The 7894-nt window shown below is 32.4% G+C and overlaps 1 long non-coding RNA gene across 1 annotated transcript; it reads right to left on the minus strand.

Annotated features, from left to right (window-relative positions):
* Positions 1–1653: 1653 nt before the first annotated feature.
* LOC105531427 lies at positions 1654–7351 on the minus strand. The gene is made up of 3 exons (XR_001004800.1): positions 7258–7351; positions 3171–3313; positions 1654–2421 (listed from the first exon to the last, which is right to left on the minus strand). It is a non-coding gene; the product is annotated as an uncharacterized LOC105531427 (long non-coding RNA).
* Positions 7352–7894: the final 543 nt, after the last annotated feature.

Here is a 7894-nt window from a genome sequence, read left to right on the forward strand (position 1 = left end):
TCCTTCCTTCCTTCCTTCCTTCCTTCCTTCCTTCCTTCTTTTTTTTTTGGCTGTTGTTTGAATTTCTTGTATATTGTGGATACTAGGCCCTAACTAAATGAATAATTTGCAAATATTTTCTCCCATTCTGCAGGTTGTTACTTCACTCTGTTGATTGTTTCCTTTGCTGAGCAAATAAAGCCTTTTAGTTTAAGATAGTCCGATTTGTCTATTTTTGTTTTTGTTGCCTGTGCTTTTGGGGTCTTAGCCGCAAAATCTTGGCCTAAACAATGTTCTGAAGCATTTCCCCTGTGTTTTCTTCTGGTACTTTTATAGTTTCAGGTCTTACATTTAAGTCTTTATTCTGTTTTGATTTGATTTTTGTATATGGTGAGAGATAGGAATCTAATCTTATTCTTCTGCATGTGGATGGCAAGTTTTCACAGCACCATATTTTATTTTATTTTATTTTAGTGCATCATACTATACTTGATTTATTGACATTACTTAAGTGATTTATTGGACAAAGGTCAAACCTTTTGTTTTTTTATTAAGCACCTTGCACAGTACAAACTGTCATGAATAATATCTGTACAACTTAACAGTTTCAATAGCTGTTCAGATACAAACTGATTTCAAACAGATAATTGGCAAACATAATTAAAGTCACAGTTAGACTATAGCAAGTGCTATAAAACATTAATATGTCAGTAATTTACAGTGTTCAATTATGGTTGGCAAAATTAAGTTGGAATATGGCTGGGAATTACTATCATAATCCCAGAAAGTCAGAAGTTTTTGGACACCAAAGCATCCTGCTATAAATTAAGTAGGCACAATTCAAATGTTGTATGCACATTCAAAGGCCATGATCTCTTGAGGAATTTGTATATTAAACATGTAAAACAACAAAAAATATATTCATTCAGAAAGAATTGCCTTCTCCCCTCCCCCATTACTTCCCCTGGGCTCTCCTAACCTATTTGATATTAAAGCTGTAAGATAAGGCATGAATAAAGTTAAATCACTTTCACATCCACATTAGAAATGAAGGCTTAGTTTTTACACTTTGAGACTCAACTTTTCAAAAGCAGAAATTAATTTAGTAAAATGTGAGAGGAAAAGATGTACTTTTAAAATAAGGAGAATAAAAAATGAAAAAACAAAGCCAACCCAACAACCAAATCACATACATACACAATGATCTCACACTGTTTTCAATGCAAAGGACGAAGTAGAGCCCAAGGACCTTCCAAATAGTAGTAGACCAGCTCCATTTACTGAACAGAGTGTCCTGTCCCTAATGTATGTTCTTGTGCCTTTGTCAAAAATCAGTTGGCTGTAAATGTGGACTTATTTCTAGGTTCTCTGTTCTGGTCCGTGTGTCTGTTTTTATATAAAGACTATGACGTTTGCTTCCTATGGCTTTGTAGTATATTTTGAATATACTACAGGTGGTGTGACGGGCCTCCAACTTTATTCTTTCTGCTCAATATTGCTTTGGCTATTTGGGGTCTTTTGTGGTTCCATACCAATTTTAGGATTGTTTTCTCTGTTTCTGTGAAGGCTGTCATTGGCATTTTGGTAGCAGTTACATTGAATCTATATATTGCTTTGGGTAGTATGGCTATTTTAAAAATATAATTCTTCCATTCCTTGCAGATGGGATGTTTTTTCCATGTGTTTCTGTCATCTTCAATTTCTTTCAATAATATTTTGCAGTTTTCCTTAGATATCTTTCACTCCTCGGGTTAAATTCATTCCTAGGTATTTTATTTTTTTGTAGCTATTATACATGGGATTGCTTTCTTGATTTCTTTTTCAGCTACCTTGTTGTTGGTGTATAGAAATGCTTCTGACTTTTGCATGTTGACTGATTTTGTATCTTGCAACTTTACTGTGTTGATCAGTTCTGTGAGTTTTTGGTGAATTCTCTACATTTTTCTAGTTATAAGATCATATAATCTTCAAAGAGGGAGCAATTAGACTTCCTCTTTTCTAATTTGGAAAACCTTTATTTCTTTCTCTTGCCTGATTGCGTTAGACAGAACTTCTAGTACTGTGTTGAATAGGAGTGGTGAAAGAGAGCATATTTGTTTTGTTCCAGTTCTTGGAAGAAAGGCATTCAGCTTCTCCCCATTCAGTATAATGTTAGCTATGGGTTTGTCATATATGGCCTTTGTTATGTGGAAATATGTTCCTTCTATGCCTAATTTGTTTTCAGTATTTGTTATGAAGGGATACTGAATTTTATCAAAAGCTTTTTCTGCATCTATGGAGATGATCATACTTTTTTTGTTTTTTATTCTGTTGATGTGATGTATCACATTTATTGATTAGCATATGTTTTATGCAACAGGAGCTCCTGGGCTCACGATAGAATGATGGAATTTTAGATCACATGGAATTTTAAACATAATTACATGTTATAATCCTTTCAGCCTAGTAGGAGATAATTATGAGAAAGATTAGATCAGTTATGAACAAAACAAAGAAACCATAATTTTCTCTGCAATTTGGCTATGATTTAAACAATATACAATTTTCTGTGTAGAAAATGGAACAGATTTGCTCCTATGGTAACATAAAAAAACCCCACCTCTCAGATCTTATAAAACTCATACTCATTTATGAAACTACTGAAGATTGGTAGTTGCAAGAAAAGTCCAGAAGGTCTGATTTTCAGAGAGGGGGGCCCTTTATGAGTGACCTTTTAGCAGTGGCAGTTTGTGGAGGCAAAGGTGGAGAAGAAAGCCTGCCAAAGACTGAGATAGATGAGCTATTGGCACTTTTGGTGGCCAGGCAGGGACATTGGAGTCTGGAAGACTCCCAAATGCAGCAATAATATACTTAACTCAGAAATTGCTTTCTGGCGTCCCATTCCCATTTTACAGAGAACAGGGTGGGGCTAAAAAACAGAAACAACTTTCCACGTATTCTTGTGGTGCCTGGGAACAGAGTTCTGCTCCTACTGATTCAAAATGTAAAACTCAGGTTCAAGACACACTAGGCTCCAGGATTAAACATTGACAAGATCAAAGAAATTAGGCTTTGGAGGCCGGACATGGTGGCTCATGCCTGTAATCCCAGCACTTAGGGAGGTGAGGTGGGTGGATAACAAGGTCAGGAGTTCAAGACCAGCCTCACCAATATGGTGAAACCCCATCTCTACCAAAAAATACAAAAATTACCCAGGCGTGGTAGCGGGCATCTGTAATCCCAGCTACTCAGGAGGCTGAGGCAGGAAAATCGCTTGAACCTGGGAGGCGGAGGTTACAGTGAGCTGAGATCCCACCATTGCACTCTAGCCTGGGCACTAAGAGCGAAACTCTGTCTAAAAACAAACAAACAAACAAACAAACAAACAAAAAAAACTAGGCTTTGGTAGAATCAGCTGTGGCATCAGGAGGAAAGCCTAACCAGTGATGAATTCAATCTTAAAAATTGCTGCTTAGTTCAAGATTAACCTGATACTCAGTGAAATATGAATAATCACTTTCCTACTGTAGCAGCCACACATAGAAGAGATTGTGCATGCCTGGAAATAAAAACAAAACAAAAGAGTTGCATAACTCACTCTTCACTGTTATCCATATACTACGTTCAGTATACCATAAAACATGACCACAGACGTAAAAAAAACAGGACCCATAAAAAAATCAACAAATCAAAAGAAACAAATTCACAGATAACCCAGACATTGGAACTGGCAGAAAAGGATTTTTAAAACTAGTGTTATAAATATATATGGGAAATTATAAGTAAAAGATGAAATGAATGGATGAATATATGAAGAATCTTATAAAATAAATAAAAATTGAAAAAATAAACTCATCGAATGAATTCTGAAAAACAAAAACATACCTGGTGGCCTTAACAGCAGAACAAGCAACGCAGAAGGAAGAGTCAATTGTCTTGAAGAAAGATTAATAGAAATTATTCAAAATAAGATATAGAGAAAAAAATACTGAAATATTTATAAATCTATACAGTGTCTACAACTTTTTAAAATAATAATTAGACTGGTACAGAAATAATCTTTTAAGAAATAATGACCAAATTTTCCCCAAATTGAAAAATATTAATTTATAAGTTCAGAAATCCTATTGAATTTCAAACAGAATAAACACAAAGAAACTATGCCATGGCATATCATAGTCAAACTAGTGACCAAGCAAAGCATAGAGAAACTTTTCAGCATAGATAAGCTGCTGAAAACCCATGATAACAAGACAATTTTAAAAACAACCATGAAAAAAGACATAGCGCATCCAAGGGAACAATGGGAAGAATGGCAGTTGACTTCTTATTAGAAATAGAAGCCAGAGATGAGGGAATAAAACACATCTTTAAAGTGCTAAGAACAAACAATCAAGAAGAAACAATCCATCAACTTAGAATTCTACATCCAGCAAAAATACCCTTTACAAATAAAAGTGAAATAAAGGCATTTTGACAATAAAAATGAAAGTGCAGGGAATTTGTTGCCTGTAGACCTACTAAGAAATGCTAAAAGAAGTCTCTCAGGATGAAGAGAAGTAACACAAGTTATAAATTCAGATATAAAAGAAGGATGGAAAAGAATTGAAAATAGTAAATAAGTGGAATATTTTATAATAAATTAATCAGTTCACAAAGAAGAAATAAAAATTATAAATGTCAATGCACTTAATAATATTTCAAAATTAATGATAAGAAGATTAATAGAAACAAAGTAAAAATTAAATCACAAACATGGTTGGAGATTTTTAACACACCTTCTTTTAGCAACTGGTAGATTGAACAAAAGTCAATAAAGATATAGAAGATTTCAACAATACTACCAATCAATATGGCCTGATATACACCTATCGAACATTACATCTGATAACTTCTGAATATATCTGTTTTTTCCTGCACACATAGAACATTTACCAAAGTAGACCACATGCTGAGTCATAAAAAAGTCTATATAAATATGAAAGGACTGAAATCACTGAGTATGTTCTCTGATCACAGTGGAATTGAATTTAGAATCAATAACAATAAGAAATCTAAAAAATACCCAAATATTTAAAAATTAAGCAACACAATTCTAAATATTTCATGGGTTAGTAAAGAATTCAAAAAAGAAATTAGAAAACATTTTTAAATAAATGATGATAAAGACACAACATATCAAATTATATGAGATACTTTAAACATGGTGCAAACAGGAACTTCAGAGCTTCAAATATTCATGTTGTTGTATAACATCATGACATATTAAAGAAGGAATGTTTAATATCAGTGAGCTAACCTTACAAAGCAAGAACAAAAAGAACAAAGTAAACCCAACATAAATAGGAGATAATAATAAAGACAAACAAGAAATCAATAAAACAGAAAACAAGCAATAGAGAAAATCAATAACACCAAATGTTTAGTTTTGAGATTAATAAAATTGATAGCTTCCTAGCAAGAATGATCAAGAAAAAAGAGAAAAATAACAAATTGCCAATATAATAATAAAAAAAGAATATTACCACAAATCCTATTATTAAAGAGATAAGTTGAAAATTTAATGAAACAATTTATACCAATATATTTGAAAATGTACTTTTAAATGAAAAAATTCCTTAATGAACTCAATTCACTAAAAGTGAGACAGAAAGAACATTTGAATAGCTCTATGATGATAATAATTTGCTATTAAAATAACAAATAAATAGTAAATAAATAAGATAAAGTAAAAATAAAATAATAAATAACAAAAATTAACATATTTTGTTTTAAAAACTCCTCTCATAAAGAAAAATCATAATCCAGAAGGCTTAGTGAATTCTATCAAACATTTAAAGAAGACAAAAAAATCAATCTTACTTGAAATCTTACTTTAGGTAGATAGCATATTCCTAATACTGAAACTTTATAAACAAATTACAAGAAAAGAAAATTCAAAATAATATTACTCATACAGTTAAACACAAATATCTTTCAATAGTTTAATAAAATCTAGCAATATATAAAAGGTTATTAAATCATGATTATGTGGGGTCTATCATAGAAGAGAAAGATTGGCTTAATATTTGAAAATTAAAGTGTAATTAATCTCAATAATTCACCTATACTTTATTCCTATATTCTCCTATATTTTGTTCCTACATAATTCCTATATTCAAAATATAGGAGAATGTAGAGAATTATAGAAAAATAATCATATGCTTACTTGAACAGATAAATAGAAATTTTGAAACATTCAACATCTGTTTATGACAAAAAGCTACTAGTAAATTAGAAATAAAAAGGAATTTCCTCAATTTGACAAAAAGCAACAACAAAAAGTTATAGCTAATATAACACTTAATGGTGATGTTATACACTTTTCTTATCTTGGGAACAAGGCAAGAATGTGCTCTGCATGTCTATTCAGCACTGTCCTGGATGTCCCAATCTCATTAGTTAAGAATTAATTAGGCAAAGGCAAGAAGTTAAAGTCATAAACTGGAAAATAATAAGTCTACTACATTTATTTGTAGGTGACATAATCATTCTCTGTACAACAAAGAACATTTAATTCCATTCTATGCTTTTAACTCAGTCCCTAGCCTGCATAGTTAGTATACAATTTGCAAAGTTGGTAAGAGAACCAAATTAGCAATATGGCAAACCAATTCAGGACAAAGGACAATCATAGAAATTTGATTAGAAATGCATTGATGAGTTAACAAGCTACCTTCGCTTTATCTAAAACTTTAAATAAATATGAATAGCAGCAAAACCAACACAAACTATGATTTATAATGGATTATAACGGATAAAATGGCATATACAAGCATTTAAATCAATTTGGAAATTTGGAAAAATTGAATTTTTAAGAAATAATGGGTACAAAAGAAATCTCACAAATGCAAACCCTTTGTATAGGTGAAATTCATATTTGATTCACCAATTTTTTTTTCACCATGAATAATTTTTTTCATATGAAAAAGAGTTGATTCTAATGAATATACTTTTAACACAACAAAGATAAAATGAGAAAAACAGAAATTATTTAATTGTGGTTTTCGAATAATAGAATTAACTTGGCTTAATGGAATTATTTGGTATACTTTAATTTGGAGATTTAAGTAAACAGTGACTCCAGGAGGCTAGATAAATTAGGATTTTTAGATTACAAATGCAATATGGAGATCTCATTTAACAATGACTGTAACTTTGAGATAAAATATGGGGGAAGTAGCCAGTGGCAGCTGAAATCCTTCGTATACAGTTAAGGTCTTATCTACAAAGCTCCCCACATCAATATAGTTTACTTACAAGCACCACATTGAGTTTGTCTGCCCTTCTGAAAGTGATAAGTTAAGATAAGGGTCTCAACAGATGAACAGCTGTTACTGCAGGTGAGTGTTCTACATCAGGCACGGGATTTTCAACTCAAAATAGAGTGAAGTTGAGCCACATAAAATGTTACGAAGATTTTCCCTTGAAACCATTAAAGAGCTGTAACATGATGCTTGTGAATATCACCACTAGGTGGCGCTGAAAGTTAAACAATTATTGAACAGGCTGTGGCGTATTGAAGTTTTCCTAGGGAAAACAATTTGATTTTTTATTTTGTGTCTATATATTTTTTGTTTGACATTAAAACATCATAGTAGCAGACATCTCTTGTACCCTGCCTTACACCTCAGCCCATTTGTTTTCCTCCAGCCCTTGGTGAAGCGCTTGGTTACAGAACCTCAGCTCAGCTCACTGCATATCCCCTGCTTTTTTGCACTAAGTCTTTATTCACAATGTGGTTGGGACACCTGTGAGAAGCTACTTAGCATTTATGAATGCTAAAAACCGCGAGTGTGGGGGAATTAAGACCCAATGGGCAATCCGTGACTATTATGAGACGGGAGTCAGGGCTTTGTGTTCCTCTCATATCCCTCAGGTGTACAATTCTAAGGCA

This window comes from Mandrillus leucophaeus, unplaced genomic scaffold, assembly GCF_000951045.1.
Source record: "Mandrillus leucophaeus isolate KB7577 unplaced genomic scaffold, Mleu.le_1.0 Scaffold885, whole genome shotgun sequence".
NCBI lineage: Eukaryota > Metazoa > Chordata > Mammalia > Primates > Cercopithecidae > Mandrillus > Mandrillus leucophaeus.